This window comes from Pongo abelii, chromosome 23, assembly GCF_028885655.2.
Source record: "Pongo abelii isolate AG06213 chromosome 23, NHGRI_mPonAbe1-v2.0_pri, whole genome shotgun sequence".
In the NCBI taxonomy this organism is placed as follows: Eukaryota; Metazoa; Chordata; class Mammalia; order Primates; family Hominidae; genus Pongo; species Pongo abelii.
In genome coordinates this window covers 28,671,744-28,690,647 of record NC_085929.1, presented here as the reverse complement: position 1 = coordinate 28,690,647, position 18,904 = coordinate 28,671,744, and the positions used below count along the sequence as shown (strand labels likewise).

General features: G+C 44.4%; 1 protein-coding gene across 5 annotated transcripts in view; it reads right to left on the bottom strand.

Moving 5' to 3' along the window:
• LOC100450459 (protein HIRA) overlaps window positions 1-18,904 on the bottom strand; it is a 107,373-nt gene that overhangs the window by 86,725 nt on the left and 1,744 nt on the right. The window contains exon 1 of one of the 5 annotated variants that reach the window (XM_054543093.2): window positions 9,108-9,224. The exons of the other annotated variants lie outside the window; for them this stretch is intronic. The gene's annotated coding sequence lies outside the window, so the exon portion shown is untranslated. Of the gene's footprint in view, window positions 1-9,107; window positions 9,225-18,904 lie in introns of those variants that run through there. 5 annotated transcript variants of the gene reach the window in all.

Here is an 18,904-nt window from a genome sequence, read left to right as displayed (position 1 = left end):
CTGGCTGCAACCAAGGAGCACTGCTTCACTTGTCATACTTCTGCTTCCAAACAGCCCTCTTTTGTTTGTGCTGTGAAGTTCCCATACAGTCTGCCATTTCAGCATCTCCTCTGGCTGAACCTCCTTCACAGTTTGTACTCTATGTTAAATTAGCTGTTCAATTCCTCCAGGAGAAAGGACTGTGGCTATTAGTTCTTAGAAGCCCCAAAGAGCCCAGTATGGGCCTAGGCTTGCACTAGGATCCTATGAAGCTAGCTGGCTGGCTGGGTGGGTGGATCAGACTGGCAAAAGCACTGTAGGAGCTTGAAACCCAGCAGACCACAGAAGGCACTCACGCCTGGTGGGCATTTGTTCAGCTCCGTGCTTCTAGGACAAAGGTGTAAGAGCTACAAGTGGCATGTCAGTTGCTGTTGAGTTCATCACCACATCTTCAGCCTCTAGCACAGTACCCAGTGCACGGTAGCGCAGTAATATTCGTTCATTGACAAAGGAGATACATGACAATGATCTGAGCATCAATAGTTGCTGATATAGATGGGCTGTTGCCAAGAGTCTCTTAATTGAACATGTTCTGTCTCTGTCACCCAAGAGGAGGCAATGTGGACACAGTACCAGAGTCACCAGCCCTAGTAGAATCACTCATTAAGTACTGGGGTCAGGAGTGTGTGGGCAGGCAGTGGCTGCCTGAGAACTGTGAAGTCCTCCAGGGCTCCCATGCAAGTGTTGAAAATTAAACGCTGGTGCCCAAAAGGCACTGCCCAGCATGGGACCCAGGCAGCACCCAGCTGTGGAGAGCCGCAGCCATGTAGTCAAATCAAGCATGAACTTGAGAGAAAATACACTTTCCTTCTTACTGGTCACTATGTAGTATAGGTTGAGTATCCCTTATCTGAAACACCTGGGACCCGTTTTAACCAAAGGGAAATGACAGAAGCAGTGTTGCTCCAGTTCCAGGTGTAGGCCTAAAGAGTCTAGCAGTTCAACTTTGGCTCTCTGGAGAAATCTAGTTGTCATGTGAGAAGTCCAAGTACCCTGAGACCACCATGTTTTGAAGAGGCCCAAGCTGGCCACATGTAGAGCATCAAAGAGCCCGGACAAGTGAGAATCAAGGCCACAGACACAGGCCTGGTGAGGTGTTCTATCCCCAAGCTATTCGAGCCACCCCAGCAGCTTCCATAGAGCCAAGATGAGCTGAACCTGCTAAGTCCTGACAAGCTGCAGAATTATGAGCAAATAATAAAACTGTTATTGTTTTAAGCCAGCAAATTTAGGGGTTTGTCATATAAGAGATAACCCAAAATGCCAATTCATTTGCTTTTCTGCTTAAGCCAGCTTGAGCTGGGCATTTGTCATTTTAACAAAAAATGTTCTAGCTGACAGCCTTGGTCTTGACAGGCAATCAGGGCGGAACATTCCCCTCCCCTTGGAGTGCTTTTCAGTTCCATAAGTCTGTGAGACATTGTATGACATCAGTTCCCTCAAGAAGCACACCAGAAACCCTTACCTGCAAGTCACAGTTTCCCTGACTACCCAAGAGCACATACAGGCTGAGCCAGGCCATGCTGAGGGCTTAGCTGCACAAGTAACCAATTAGAGCCCATGCGCTTTAGATCATGCCCACTCACAGCATCGACTGCATGTTTTCTCACTCAGCCTCTGTTTGCAGATTTCCACTATGAGCCAGGCATTAGGCTAAGCAATGAGAAAGTAAAGATACATAATCATACAAACTCCCCTAGTAAGATGTCCACTGATGGACACTTCACAAGTAGAAAGCCACCTTACTCAGCCTCGGGCTTCCTGCAGCAATAATAACTGGATTGGGTCCCAAAGGTTGAGTAAGAGTTAGCCAGAAGATCGGGTGAAGGAGAGGGTTTTCAGGCTGAGGGGATGCACAGCATGGAATCAAGAAATAGGCTGATGTAATGTTGCAGAGCAGACTGCAGGTAGAGAGTGTGAGAAAGAAGAGGAGACAGAGATGGCTCAGCAAGCATTAGTAAGGAGCTCAGACATTTCTCTAAAGGTACTTTCAAGGCAGGGTAATGCCAAGGTCAGATTCACATTCTGGCTCCACAATAGCAGTGTGGAAAATGGGGGTGGGGGCCTCAAGGCTCCAGGGGAAGGCAGGGATGGAGGCTGGCAACAGGTTTGGGTTTTGGCATTAAACATCATGGGCTAAATCTTCAGCCCTGCCACTTACCCAGCTACAAAGCCTTGAGATTTTATTTTATTTTTTTTATTTTATTATTTTGAGAAGGCGTGCCTGGTTCATTGGCACCAGGTTTCCTTTCTTAGTGCTGTGCAGATTAGATGAAATATGGTAGGGGACCTACACAGATACCAGCACAGTGCTGGCTCCCCATCTCCTTACAGCACTAGGCCTTTCCGTCCCAAGGAAAGCAGTCACTCACATTCCATTAGTGGGAATGAAACTCTTCATTTATTTATTTATTTATAGACAGAGTTTTGCTCTGTTGCCCAGGCTGGAGTGCAGTGGTGCCATCTCGAACACTGCAAGCTCCACCTCCCGGGTTCACGCCATTCTCCTGCCTCAGCCTCCCGAGTAGCTGGGACTACAGGTGCCTGCCACTACGTCCGGCTAATTTTTGTATTTTTAGTAGAAACGGGGTTTTACCATGTTAGCCAGGATGGTCTCAATCTCCTGGCCTCATGATCCGACCACCTCAGCCTCCCAAAGTGCTGGGACTACAAGGGTGAGCCACCGCGCCCGGCCAGGAATGAACCTCTTCTAAAGGGCTCTCTGAAGTGGAGCTGAGGAAAGGGACCTTCTGGCTGAGCTAGTTAGAGAACTCTTCCTGTGGCACAGCATGATGATGACAAAGATGAGTTCCCAACTACCTCCAGTGTCTGGCCTTTCTTTGTAATAGAGACAGAAAGAAAAGACAAATTAACACACCCTAGACTCTAGAGACACCAAGCAATCACCTATCCTTAGATCAACCCCAGATCAGAACGTTGTCCCTGCACACCCAATATACAGCCAATATAGTCAGCCACTGTCTACTGTCTGGGGATTTGCTGATTTGACAAGAGCAGCACAAATGCTTTCCACCTGGCAGGGAATAAAGACTACATTAAGGAAGCTGGGATTATGACAGGGCATGCTCAGGTAGAATCGTACCCTCCTTCACACTAGGGGGAAGATTCCTAGAAGAGGACTAAACATGGGAACTTAAACTCTGAGCAGAGAGAGGTGGCCGGAGGCAAAGCAGAGAGGGCACAATGGAGAGCTGCTGGCCCTTCCCTCTCAGCAGTCCCACAGACCTTTGGTTTGGCTCCAAAAAGTCTCTGGGCTTTTATGCTCTGATAGTTCATTGGGTAGAGCTGACTGGAACACATGTGCTTATGTCCTTTTGGAATGAAGCTTGGGAAAGTTGAGGACTTTGCCCAGTGAATGTTGCTCCTGGGAACACTTCCTGCACTGCCCAATTAGAACTTGGTTTTAACCAATGTTGACAAATTTAGAATTAAAAATAAGAAAATGTTTGAAACATTTATTAAATAAAACAGTTACAAAACAATACTAAAATATAAGATGGGGCCGGTCACGGTGGCTCACGCCTGTAATCCCAGCACTTCGGGAGACCGAGGCAGGTAGATCACTTGAGGTCAGGAGTTTGAGACCAGCCTGACCAACATAGCGCACCACTGCACTCCAGCCTGGGTGACAGAGTGACACCGTCTCAAAAAACAAAACAAAACAAAAAATATATAAGGTGGGTGCAAACAACACAAACTTATTTATTTATTTATTTATTTATTTTGAGACAAAATCTTACTCTGTCACCCAGGTTGGAGTGCAGTAGCGCAATCTCAGCTCACTGCAACCTCTACCTCCCAAGTTCAAGCGATTCTCCTGCCTCAGCCTCCCGAGTAGCTGGGACTATAGGTGTTTGCCACCATGCCTGGCTAAAAAGTGCTGGAATTACAGGCTTGAGCCACCCTGCCCAGCCGCAAACAACATAATCTTAAATGTAGAAAACCTTAAAGATTCCACAGAAAAACTATTAGTGCTAATAATGAATTCAGCAAAGTTGCAGGATACAAAATCAACAAACAAAAGTCATCTGCATTTCTATACACCAACAATGAACAATCTGAAAGGGAAATTAAGAAAACAGTTCAATTTACAACAGAATCAAAATGAATAAAATTTGTAGGAATAAACTTAGCCAAGGAGGCGAAAGACTTGTACACTGAAACTATAAAACATTGTTGAAGGAGATCAAAGACACAAATAAATGAAAAAACATTATGTATGTGCTCATGGACTAGAAGATTTAATAACTTTAAGATGTTAGGCTGGGCACAGTGGCTCATGCCTGTAATCCCAGCACTTTGGGAGGCTGAGGCGGGTGGATCACATGAGGTTGGGAATCCGAGACCAGCCTGACCAACATGGAGAAACCCTGTCTCTACTAAAAATACAAAAATTAGCCGGGCATGGTGGCATATGCCTGTAATCCCAGCTACTTGGGAGGCTGAGGCAGGAGAACTGCTTGAACCCGGGAGGTGGAGGTTGCAGTGCGCCAATTTTGTGCCATTGCACTCCAGCCTGGGCAACAAGAGCGAAACTCTGTCTCAAAAAAAAAAGATGTCAAAACTCCTAAAAGTGATTTGTAGGCTTAATGGAATCCCTATGAAAATCCCAATGGTACTTTCTGCAGAAATTTAAAAAAAAAAATTGATCCCAAAATTCACATGGAATCTTTAAGGGACCCTGAACAGTCAAAAGAATCTTCAAAAAGTACAAAGTTGAGGATCTCGCACTTCCTTATTTCAAAACTTACTACAAAGCTACAGTGATCAGACCAGTGAAGTACAGGCATAGACAGACACCTAGAACAACAGAATACAGAGCCCAGAAATAAACTATTGTGTATATGGTCAAATGATTTTGACAAGGGGCCAAGACCATTCAATGGGGAAAGAACAGTCTCTTTTACAAATGGTGCTGCGAAAACCGCACATGCAAAAGAATGAAGTTGGATCCCTATCTCATACCATATACAATTAACTCAAAATGGATCAAAGACCTGCATATATATCTTAGAAGGAAACACAGGGGAAAAGCTTCACAAGATTGGATTTGGCAGTAATTTCTTTTTCTTTTTTCTTTCTTTTCTTTTTTTTTGAGACAGCACCTCATTCTGTTGCCCAGGCTGGAGTGCCGTGGTATGATCTTGGCCTACTGCAGCCTCAACCTTCCAGGCTCAAGAAACCCTCCCATCTCAGTCTCCTGAGTAGTTGGGGACTGAGTGCACCACCATGCCTGGCTAATTTTTGTATTTCTTGTAGAGATGGGGTTTCACCATGTTGCCCAGACTGGTCTCAAACTCCTGAGCTCAAGCGATCTGCTACCTTTACGTCCCAAAGTGCTAGGATTATAGGTGTGCACCACTGCATCTGACCATGGATTTGACAACAATTTCTTAGATATGATACCAAAGGCACAGACAATAAAAGAAAAATAAACTGAACTTCATCAAAATTAAAAACTTTTGTGCATCAAAGGAAAATATCAACAGAATAAAAAGGCAACCCATAGAATGGGAGAAATATCTGCAAATTACATATCTGATAAGGGATTAATGTCCAGAATATATACAGAAATCCTAAAACTCAACAACATGACTCAAAATTGGGCAAATAACTTGAACAGGCATTTCTCCAAAGAAGATATACAAATGAGGCATGGTGCAATGGCTCACATCTGTAATCCCAGCACTTTGGGAGGCTGAGGTGGGTGGATCACCTGAGGTAAGGAATTCAAGACCAGCCTGGCCAACATGGTGAAACCCTGTCTCTTCTAAAACTACAAAAATTAGCCAAGCGTGGTGGTGGGTGCCTGTAGTCCCATCTACTCTGGAGGCTGAAGCAGGAGAATCGCTTGAACCCAGGGGGCAGAGGTTGCAGTGAGCTGAGATCGTGCCATTGCACTCCAGCCTGGGCGACAGTGTGAGACTCTGTCTCAAAAAAAAAAAAAAAAAAATGCAAAGAAAAGATACATAAATGACCAACAAGCACATAAAAAGATGTCAATGTCAGTAACCAATAGAGAAATGCAAGTCAAAACCACAATTACATATCACCTCACATCCATTAAGATGGCTACTAACGGCCGGGTGCGGTGGCTCATGCCTGTAATCCCAGCACTTTGGGAGGCTAAGGTGGGCGGATCAAGAGGTCAAGAGATCAAGACCACCCTGGCCAAAATGGTGAAACCCCATCTCTACTAAAAATACAAAAATTAGCTGGGCATGGTGGCGTGTGCCTGTAGTCCCAGCTACTCGGGAGGCTGAGGCAGGAGAATCACTTGAACCTGGGAGGTGGAGGTTGCAGTGGGCCAAGATCCCACCACTGTACTCCAGCCTGGAGACACAGTGAGACTCCGTCTCAAAAAAAAAAAAAAAAAAAAAAAGATGGCTACTAACAAAAAACCTCAGGAAATAAGTGTTGGTGAGGGTGTACAGAAATTGTAACCCTTGTTAAAAATATAATTACCATATGACCTGGCAATTATACTTCTGGGTATATAACCAAAAGAAAGGGTCTTGAAGGGCTATTTGTACACCCATGTTCATAGCAGTACTATTCACTACAGCCAAGAGGTGGAAGCAACCCAAGTGTCCCTTGACCGATGAATGGATGAACAAAATGTGGTATATATCCATACAATGGAATATTATTTAGCCTTAAAAAGGAAAGTAGTTCTGATGCACACTACAACGTGGATGAACCTCAAAGACATTATGGTAAGTGAAAAAAGACAAATATCATAAGATTCCACTTATATGAGCTATCTATGAATAGTCAAATTCATAGAAACACAAAGTAGAATGGTGGTTGCCTGCGTCTGAGTTGAGGGGAAAATAGGGAGTTGTTGCTTAATTGGTATAAAGGTTTGCAAGATGAAAATGTTCTGGAGATTGGCTGCACAATAATGTGAATTGTGACAGTACTGAATTACATACTTAAAAATGATTAAGATAGTAAATTTTATATTGTGAGTATCTGACCACAATTTTTAAAACGCTAATAAAAACCAAACAAAACCAAAAATAAAAATAAATAAAATGGAGGACTGCAGGAGGGAGGTGGGTGTAATTATAAAAATTGTTGGTGGGGTGCGGTGGCTCACGCCTGTAATCCCAACACCTTGGGAGGCCGAGGCGGGCGGATCATGAGGTCAGGAGATTGAGACCATCCTGGCTAACACGGTGAAACCCCGTCTCTACTAAAAATATAAAAAAAAAAATTTGCCGGGCATGGTGGCGGCGGGAGCCTGTAGTCCCAGCTACTCGGGAGGCTGAGGCAGGAGAATGGCATGAACCTGGGAGGCGGAGCTTGCAGTGAGCCGAGATCGCGCCACTGCACTCCAGCCTGGGCAACAGAGCGAGACTCTGTCTCAAAAAAATAAAAACAAAAAAAATATAAAAATTGTTGGAACTGTTCAGCATCTCGACTGCAGTGGTAGATACACGAACCTGCACAGGTGACAAAATTGTATAGAACTAAACATACACATGCACAAATAAGTACAAATAAAACTGGGGAAATAAATTTTAAAAAAATAGGTAGCGTATGTCAATGTCAACTATAGTTTTGCAAAATGTTAACATTGGGAGAAACTGGACAAAGTCCAGAAGTACCTTCTCAGTATTTCATACAATTGGGTGTGAATCTATAATCATCTCGATAAGAAATAAACACACACACACACACACACATAAGGCCTGTTTTTAAAAAACGATATATATGTGCGTGTACTAATATATAAGGCAGTAGAGGTAAATATCCAAACACCAGAGGTTAGGTCATAATAAAAATGATTCTTTTCATGTGCAGGTGACAATATGCACACTCTATAACAAGCAATCCCTCTGGAGAAACTCATCAGCCAAACACACTAATGTGACCTATATGCAAGTAACTCCTATGGCTGACTGCCTTCTAAACACCTCACCCTGATCTTCTCTATAACGGTCTGATCTTTCCAAGAAACCTGCTCTACCTACTGTCCGCCCCAACACAGTTAAGGCCAGACCTTGAGAGGAGAGGCCAACAATCCTTGCACAATGGCCACCCCGCCCCCACGACTTTTCTGACGTCATCTCCTACTAACCCCCACCATCACTGGTCTTCCTCTTTTCTTGGACTGTACCAGGTGTGCTCCTATCTTGGGCCTTGTACTGACTCTTCCTTGCCTCCTTCAGGTCTTTGCTCAATGTCACCCTCACATTGAGGCCTACTCTAACAACTTTAATTTAAAGGATTATTTCCCCAACGTGGCACAACAAATCCCCTTAGTCCTGATCTATTTGTTTCCTCGGGAATTTCTTACATATTAATTTCCTTTATTGTATGTCTGTCTACTCTGCCCACTAGAATGCAAACTCCAGTAAGTAGATCAGCTCTTTTGTCTGTTTTATTCACTAATTCATCCTCAGGACCCAGAGCTGTGGCTTGGCACATAACAGGCACAACAATAAAAACTTGTTGCTGTTGAATGGCTGGAGAAAGCTCATGACAGAAGCACTACATTCAAACACCTTCAGTATCACTGGTGTAACAATCTTTGGAAGGCAGGCTCCTGATCTCCTGCTGTGGGGACTCAGATTTCGCCAACTGCCTGCAGGTGGGAAGCACACCCTTGGCTGGTTCACAGCCATCTGCTGCTGTTATCTCTACCACTTTCGACCACAAAAACTTATCCCCATCTTCTTCAGTAAGCATGACACAATGACATCTCATAGATGTCAGATACCTAAGAGATTGAAAACACAGCACAGGAAGGAAGCTGTTGCACCATATGACCATTGTGTGTGTGTGTGTGCACGTGCCACAAACTAAAGTGGAAAAATGTCACAGGTATATCATTTAGGAGACCTTAATCACTTCTCCTGAAGCATCTGCCAACATATGATCAACAAAGTTCTGAGATTGAGTGCAGTGGCTCACTCCCGTAATCCCAGCACTTTGGGAGGCCAAGGAAGGCAGATCACTTGCTCTGAGGAATTCGAGACCACCTTAGGCAACATGGTGAACCCCATCTCTACAAATTAAAAACAAAAAACAAAAATTACCCAGTAGTGGTGGTGCAAGCCTGTAGTCTCAGCTACTCAGGAGGCTGAGGTGGGAGGATCTATTGAGCCCGGGAGGTCGAAGCTGCAGTGAGCCGTGATCACGCCACCGCACTCCAGCCTGGGCAACAAAAAGAAACTGTCTCAAAAAAAAAAAAAAAAAAAACCAAAACAAAACAAAAAACAAACAAACAAAACCCCAAAAAACAAAAAAGTTTTGATAAAAGGCATTTCTGTTTCTTAATACTTCTTTCCCCTCTCATTTTGCAGAACAGAGGTATTCCCTAAAAAGTATCTGCACAGGAGGATTGCTCGAGCCCAGGAGCTCAAGGCTGCAGTGAACTATGGTCATGCCACTGTACTCCACTCTGAGCGACAAAGTAAGACCTTGTCTTTTAAAAAAAAAAAAGTTATCTGCAAGGGTACAATGTATATTATTCAGGTGATGGTTGCACTAAAAGCCCAGACTTCATCACTAAGCAATATATCCATGTAACAAAACTGCACTTAAATCTCTTAAATTTAACAACAAAAAGTTATCTGCAAAATGTACTCCTATAAATCTAGTCCCTTCCACCTACTTCCATTAGAAAATTAAAAGCTACATTTCCATAGGGGGAAAAATCTGCTAGCTCAACAATAACCACAATTAAGAAGACAACAAACCTACAATACTATTTAAGTGAAAAATGCACAGCAGGCTGGGCGCAGTGGCTCACGCCTGTAATCCCAGCACTTTAGGAGGTCGAGGCAGGTGGATCACCTGAGGTCAGGAGTTCAAAACCAGCCTGGCCAACATGGTGAAACCCCATCTCTACTAAAAATACAAAAAATTAGTTGAGTGTGGTGGCACGTGCCTGTAATCCCAGCTAATTGGAAGGCTGAGGCAGGAGAATCGCTTGAACCCTGGAGGCAGAGATTGCAGTGAGCCGAGGTCGCACCATTGCACTCCAGCCTGGGCAACAAAAGCAAAACTCCGTCTCAAAAAAAAAAAAATGCACAGCAACATTTTAGCTATGCCAGTTATCTGTACAATGCAAGGTCTGTAAGGGAAGCTACACACCGAAGACATTGATTTGCTATGGTGACCGATGGGGATTTGGCTAAAGTCTTAAAAAAATTCCGACACTTGTATAATGTGCATACACTAAATGTGTCTTCTAAAATCACAAAATCACCCAGTTGTTTTTTTCCAAATGGTTTGAAAGACCACATTAAAAGTTTTAACAATGTGTTTTCCTTTGTGCATTTTCTAATTTTTCCTAACTTCTTTCACAGTCTTACTAAGCTCAGTAGATAGCAACTCTGCCCTTAGACTGGAACTCATCCTTCTGTTCTCTCTTATCTCTTTTGTGTGTGTGTGAGTGTATGAGATGGAGTCTTGCTCTGTTACCCAGGCTGGACTGCAGTGATGCGACCTCAGCTCACTGCAACCTCCCCCTCTGGGTTTCAAGCAATTCTCCTGCCTCAGCCTCCCGAGTTGCTGGGACTTCAAGTACATGCCACCACACCTGGCTAATTTTTGTATTTTTAGTAGAGACGCATTTTTGCTATGTTGGCCAGGCTGGTCTTGAACTCCTAACCTCAAGTGATCCGCCTGCCTCAGCCTCCCAAAGTGCTGGGATTACAGGTGTGAGCCACCATGTCCAGCCTGTTCTATCTCATACCCCATATTTGACCCTACCTTCCCAACATACCCATAACCCAAACTTTCTGAAGAGATGCAAATGTTCCTTATCTTTATCAGGGAACAGGTTACAAAGTACAGTAACTTGTCAAAAGTCAACACATTATACATTTAAGGTCTGGACATTTTATTTATATCTGAAAAGAATGTGTTATATATAACATATACATATAAACACATATATACATGTAACGTATTACATAATCACACACACACACACAGACTCTCCTCCACCAGCTCCAACCATTTCTCGCCATCACAGCCATCACCATCCTGATCCAGACCATCTCTTGCTTGGATTACTACCAATAGTTGGCATTATAACTGGTCTCCTGGCTCCTCCCTCCCTCTGGTCCCCCACAACCAATCTAGTCTCCATGTAGCAGTCAGAAAGAGCTCTAAAACCCACGTCAGATCACAGTAGTCCTCTGCTCCCCTTGCAGTGAGAATCAAGGCCTTCTAGTAGCCTACTAGGCTCTCCCAATCAGTCTGCTGTTCACTCTCTGGCCTCCTCTCTCACAGCCCTTGCCTTGCTCCAACCACAATGACATCTGTGCTACTGCTCAAACCCTCCAGGCAAGTTCCAGCTCTTCTTTCTGCCTGGAATGCTCTTCCCTCAAATGGCACCTTCCTCATCTCCATCAGGCCTGCAGTGAATGCTGTGGTATCATGCCCAGGTTCCTACCTTCCAGGGACTAAAGCACACTCCCACAGCTATCTGTGGAGTGTTGGCAGCCCCAACAGCTGCCTGTAGTCTTTCCCCAGGTCAGACCTACCCTCAGTGGAAGAACTCTTTTGGCAGGGTCAGGTCTCCTTTCCAAAAGAGCCTATATCCAGGCTGTGGACACGGGAGTAAAGGGCCTTGGTCTCCCACCCCAATCCAGGACAACTCTGAAGGGCTTCCCCAGCTCCAGAATTCCCAGCAGGGCTGGCTGCGGCTTTCTCTGTGCTTACATCACAGCTTGCCTTCTCCCTCTCTCTGGTCCTGCTTCCTTTACTCCTTCAATGGTGTGGATCCCAAGAGCCCTCCCCAGTAATCCTGCATGCAAAAATCTGCAGCTCAGAATTTGACTCCTGCAACAAGGTCTTTGCTCAAATGCTACCTTTTCACTCAGGCTTTGCCAAAGTGTCCCACTTAAACCCATCTATCCGCCCACTCTGCCTCAGCATTCCTCATCTCTAAGTCTGCTGTTTCTCCAATGCACAGGATCTTGTTTGTGATTCTGCTATGTGTCTCACCAGGAAGCTCCCCTCCCACATCTCCTCTTTTCCACTTACACAGGAAACCCCCAGCAGATCCCCTCCCAGTCTCACTGGCCAGGATGCGTAACAGGCTGCTCCTCAAGAGCCTGGCATGCTGCTTGGTTCACTGCTGTTTTAAGAGCTGAAAACATACACACACTGACTCACACACAGGCATACACACACACACACACACACACAGACACACACACACATTTTCAGCTCTTAAAACAGCAGTGAATTTATCAAGTGTTTTTTCCATGTGAGACCTTCTGTTAGAGGATGCAGCAGACCCGGAGTCTGCTCCAACAAAGGTCTATCCCTGGACCTTAAATAAGGCCTGCTGTCCTTTCTGTCTGGTCTTCACCACAGTGGCTTTTGCCAGGGTAGCCTCCCAGGGAATTGGCCTACCCTAGGTTTGTTAATGCATCGAGGCAGATAATGCTTTTAGGAGCAACAAATGTTAATCTAAATGGGTTTTCTTTTTGCCAGGAGTGTTTTAAAACCATTTGCTATCTGTTTCATCCACTTCCTTTCCTAAAATGGAAGGCTCTAGAAGACAGAATCATGTAAATGAACTCCTTGGGTAAGGCTTGGGCAGAGTGTTTCCCCTCATCATTGGAATTGCCAGCAGATTCCACCAGAAACAGCCAGCCAGGATGAACAAGAAGTTTGTTTGCAGTACATCAACTCTACCAGCCAAGGACAACAGACACTGTTAGCTGCCCATCCATCAGCCACTTTCCATCACCAACTTCCAGCACTCAGCACTCCTTCAACATTTACTGAGTGACTACTATGGTGTGTACCAAGTACCATTCCTGGCCCTAGGAAAAGGGCATAAGCAAAGACAAAGTCTGTTTTCCAGGAGCATATGTTCCCCCGGGGAGGTGTCTAATAGAACTCCAGTTTTATTCAGATATCCACTCTGCCAGTTATGTAAGCCAGTAGGCAACGATGATTGATGCAAGAGAGGGCACGTGACCTAGTTGGACCAATGGTGGCCAATGGGGAAGACCCAAAGTCCAAGGCTGGGGCACAGACCTCTCCGTTCTGCTTCTCACTGAAAACAGTCTTGATACCCCACAACCAGAGAACTCCTGAAAACCAAATGCCAGAGAAGGCTCACCAAGCACACTTCAAGAGAAACCTACCAGGTTAGAAGCCCCAAGGCACTCAGAATGGCTACAGAAGCAGTCAGAGGACAAGCTCCAGGGACCAGACTCCTGGTCCCATGCCATACCACGTGGTTTCTGAAAGCTGTCCTTCTGAGGAGGAAATGGGCCTGAAGCTCTCCAGGACAGAGTGGCCAGCCTCAGCACAGAGACCAGTGCTTAGCAAATTAGAAAGAGTAAGTCTGGGCTTGGGCTGGAGTCTAAGTGTGACTCTCAACACATCTCCATCACATCTAGTGGAATCTTGGTGCCAGGGGGTCACCTCATCTCACTCAGCCTCAGTTTCCATCTGCGAACTGTAATGCTGCAAGTCACAGAGAATTTCAAGGGTAATCTTCTATCGTATGTAACAAGTCCTGAGATAGGTCAGCTTCAGGGTGCATTAATTTAGCAACTTAAAGAGACATGTCCCTCCATCTTCCTCTCCTGTCATCAGTGTCGGCCCTGTTCCAAGCTAACTTTTACACGCAGACCTAGTAAAGTCCAGCAGAAGAGACTAGCCTTTCAAGCATCTCCTCTTATTTAATTCCCTAAGAGGTCCCAGCAGACGTCCCCTCCTAGTCTCAAGGGCCAAAATGGCATCACATGGCTGTTCCTCAACAAATCCTTGGCATTTACCCACACACTAGCTTAGGGCTATCAGCAGCTTGGCCTGCAGAAGGCAGGCCAAAAAAATTGGGGTTCTGCTAACAAGGAACAAGGCAGGCAACCCTACAATATTTGCAACACTCCCTTTGTGCTATTTGACAATATGCACACTATTCACAATCCCACTCACTTCTAGGTGTTGTTGCTGACTCTGGCAGGATGATAAAATGTGCTTTGCATAAATTTTTGGTCCCCAGGGCTCATTCCATACCTCTGGTCATGTGCTAGACACTTCTGCAGTCCATAGGCAAACACCCCAGATGAACAGAACATGCTAGCAACCTCTGGGGAAAGAGAGAGGTCAAGCCAGACACAGAGCATCCTCTTCCTGGTCACCGACAGGACCCAAGATCAGCACAGTGGAAGCAGGTCTCCTCCTTGGCTTCAGTGGTCAAGGCCAGACGCTCCTCAGAAGTCCCTCCCAGCTGTGTAACTATGATTCTGCTCATAAAGTGAAAATAACTTTTCAACCACTTCTTAGAGTAAAACAAATGTGTAAGAAAATCCCATTTCCTGGCCTTCATCCATAATCTTTCTGCAGCATATTAAAGAAATAAATTCAGAGAGTGGCTGGGCGCGGTGGCTCACAACTGTAATACTAGCACTTTGGGAGGCCGAGGCGGGTGGATCACCTGAGATCAGGAGTTCGAGAGCAGCCAGGCCAACGTGGCGAAAATGTGTATTAAAAATACAAAAATAATAAATACCAAATACTAAAAATACAAAAATTAGCCAGGCATGGTGGCATGTGCCTGTAATCCCAGCTACTCAGGAGGCTGAGGTAGGAGAATCACTTGAACGCGGGAGGTGGAGGTTGCAGTGAGCTGAGATCATGCCACTGCACTCCAGCCTGGGTGACAGAGCGAGACTCTTTCTCAAAATAAATAAATAAAATATATAAGTAAATAAATAAATTCAGAGTGGCCCAAATCTACAGTCACCTGCCTATATGGCCAAGTCCCATTAATTCTACCTCTACCCTGTCTTTAGTGCCTCTCTATTTCTCACCTCCACCACCTGTGACCTCCCTGTCTCCCTGAGCATCTCATCAAGACTGGAAACTCCTAACTCCTCTAGGGCCTGCCTAAGACACAGGTTGGGTGTTTTATCCAGCTTCCTCAGAAGCCTCAATGCTCTCCTCTCTCCCCTAACCCCAAGAAGGAAGCTCAAGCTGCTGGCAAGGCTCTGCCTCCCAGCCCCATTCTCCCTCTTGCCCTGTTTAGCCTCCCTCCTAACATGTTCTATGTCTTTTCCTAAATGCTTTCACCCTCTGGGCCTTTTCTCCTGATGGTCTCATGTGCTGTAGCGCCTTCTCTGCCATCACAATTCTAGTCACGTCAAGGTTCAGTCCAAGGACACATCCACAAACCCGACTCTGCTGGTGAAGTGCCCTTCCTCCTTGGGCTATCACGCTTATTACTCTAGCTCCTGTTTCCCCTGCCCCGCATTCTAGAATATGGTTTGTATGTCAGTCTCTCTCATCTATCTTCCACACAGCTTTCCGTTCAGAGAGAGAGCCTTATTTACCTCTGATCCCCACAGAACTCTTACCAGAAAGGTTCAATGTTTGTTGCATAAATTAGTGAAAAATCCACAGCAAAATATCACCTAGTTTTCTTCTGACTCTTCAGATGTACTCCGGTTATTTTCCTAAATCAACCTACTGTCTTCAGGCATAAGTCAGGAGAGAAATTGCTGAGAGAATTTGCATTTTCTGAGCTACCATATGGAGCAGGTGAGGCAAGAATTATTGACTTCATGAACAGATTAGGAAAAGAGATGGAAAAACTTTTTATGTCACATATTTAGTAAGCAGCAGGGCACAGAGACTCCAGAGCAGGATATCTGATTCCAAAAACAGAAGACAAAATTCTTGTCCTCAAGAAACTTACAGTCTAGTCGGAACTATAAGACAAATACACCAAAAGGCAAATAACTTATTCAGAGTGGGGTTTCTCACCCTTAGCACTATTGATATTTGGGGCTAGATAATTCTCCATGTGTGGGCTGTCCTGCATGCTATACGATGTTTAACAGATTTGTCCCCTACCCACTTGATGCCAGTAGCACTTACCCTGCCCAACCCTGTTGTGACAACCACAAATGTCTCTAGACATTGCCCTGTAGAACCACTGATCTAAAGCAACTGCCAAGTTTATCTCTCAACCACTGCAATCATATAACCTCACCATTAGGATCCTTTCCCTGCCAGTTCTCAGACATAGGTCTGCAGTGCCCTCCGGCAGCAGGCTGGACCTTACCCACCCACTCCTGACTTTATCATTATATGCTTCTGCCTATATTTTCCCTTCAAGCTGAATTATTTAATTTTCATGCTGATGTCTCAGTAGGACAGCTTCAAATCCTTTTCAGAATGACACACGGTAGGGGTAAAAATAATCCAATCGCAGGACATGAGAAAACACACACCAGAAGGCCATGTGATTACCAGCAAATGACCCTATTCTTGAAAATCTCCCAAATCCCTTTTCATAACACTGCCATCAAAGTGTGAATCAAAGGCCAAAGGTGGACAAGAGCTCTTTCAGTCCTGGCCCTCTTGGTTAGAACTGGCTTCGCCAAAGAGCTGAGCATGAGCACTGTCTGCCCGGGCATGAGAATTCCAGAAAAAACTCAGGAGCAAAGGCCCAGAGTTGGGAAGAGCCATGAATCTCAACGAGATTTTCTAAACATACAAACTCCATATTTCTACAAACTTTAAAACCAGAAACCTAGTTGTTTTTACTTTCTGACCTTAACCTAACTTAGAAATAAAGCTTATTTTGGTCAATTCTAAAATAAAATATATAGAGAATACTATATCCAAGAACACAAAGTAAAATGTGTATGTATGAACAATACCTGACACACAACTTCTATATAAATGATAGCTATTATTATATATCTAAATTTAACAATCTTTTATATTTGGTCACAGGATAAAATGGAAGAGGTAAGTCTTATTTTACCAAGGCCCAGAAGTAGAGTTATAAGTCCAAGAATTTACAACTAGTAAATGATGCAGTTTTGAACCCAGTCTGATTCCACATTCAAGGCTCATTTCACTGCAACATGACAACTTCAAGATTAACTTATTGATAACCTTAGACAAGTGCTTCTCAATTGGGGGTGATTTTGGCTACCAATGGACATTGGCAATGACTGGAGATATTTCTGGTTGATACAACTTCTATTCATCAAGAAGTTTGTGAACTAGAAACTTTAAGTTCTAAGAAGGTGTTTGTGAAGTGCTACTCTCTAAGAAGGTGTTTGTGAAGTGCTACTGGCATCTGGTGGGTAGAGGCCAAGGATACTAGAAACATTCTATAACATAGATGACAATCACACAATTTTATGGCCCAAAATGTCTACCTGCTGAAGTTGGGAAACCCTACCTTAGAGGTGTCTCTATTATCAGCCAAGAAAATGAAGACCAAAGTATACCTACACTTCAATAAATACTTCTTCTCCTGTTCTAGCTACCCTCTCCACTTTGAATGGATCCCCTGCCACACCAGAGAAAAATGCTGAGCTCTCTGCTACTTCCCCCTTTAGACTCTTGAAAAACAGAAAAAGTATGTTCATGCTAGGTGCAGTGGCTCACGCCTGTAGTCCCAGCTACTCAGGATGCTGAGGCAGGAAGATCCCTTGAGCCCAGGTATTTGAGTCTAGCCTGGGCAACATTGCAAGATCCCATTTCTATTAAAAAAAAAAAAAAGTTATGTTTGTGCTTCACAAAATTGGAGACATGAATACAGAATAAGGAAGCCAGAAAGTGCAATGATGTGCTTTCCAAAAGCAAGCACAATTTTACTGGCCACTACCCACCCCTCAGGCTTCTGGCTGAGCAGCCTCTGCTCCCAGCAGCCACCAATACTCCTATAGTATTTAAAGGCCTGCTCGGTAGTGATTCAGACCAGCATCATTTCCTCCAGGGCAGTGGTAATTTACTTCTTGACAGTCCTTCTGAACATTCCATGAGATTTTAAAAGAAAGGAAATTTGACAAAGAACAAGTTTAAAAGAAGTTAAATCCCACCTGCCACAGTTGCCATTTTTTTTTTGACATGGAGTCTCACTGTCACCAGGCTGGAGTGCAGTGGCGTGATCTCGGCTCACTGCAACCTCTACTTCCGGGGTTCAAGTGATTCTCCTGCCTCAGCCTCCCGAGTAGCTGGGACTACAGGTGCGCGCCGCCACACCCAGCTAATTTTCGTATTTTTAGTAGAGACGGGGTTTCACCATGTTGGCCAGGATGGTCTCGATCTCTTGACCTCGTGATCCGCCCACCTCAGCCTCCCAAAGTGCTGGGATTACAGGCGTGCACCACTGTGCCCAGCCTCTTTTTATTATTACTTATTATCTCAGATTTCTAAAGCACTTTACAGTTTGGGGAGCATTTTTATATCTACACTCCCAACAGAGTATCACAAGCATACTATGAAGTGGTTAGAGTAGATATTATCATGCTCCATTCTAGGGCTGTAGAGAGGCCCTCAGCAATAAGGGCCACTGTTGTGTTTGCTCCGCCAGGCTGATGCACTTGGCTGCTGATCTGGGTATAGTCTCTTATTCATTTGTACCTAGTTCATCACTTAAGCATCTTGACTTACTTACGTTTACATAGCATAAAACTTTTGGCCTACAAAAGAGCTTATCAAAAAGGAACAAGTTATATGACAGTAGAAGAGAGGCTGGAGAAGGGTAGGCTATTGACAAAAACAGATTTAGGTAAAGCATTTTAAAATAAAAATTCCATCAGACCTTCACACAGTAAACTAGTTCATAATAACACTTTTCCTTTCCTAATCACAAGTATCATAATTCATAATTACAATATTTGTCCAGTTCTCCAGGGAAAGATCTGCACAGTATACATCAGGAAATGCTCTTGGAGATCAACAGGAGAAATGAAACTAAAACTCAAGGCTTCTGCTTTCATGCATAGTAAACCCAACTTCATCTTGATAAATTATGAAAACCTCAGCTTTCTTACCTGTTTTAGCCAATATTTATCACATACCCATCATGTGGAAGAGGTTGCTCAAT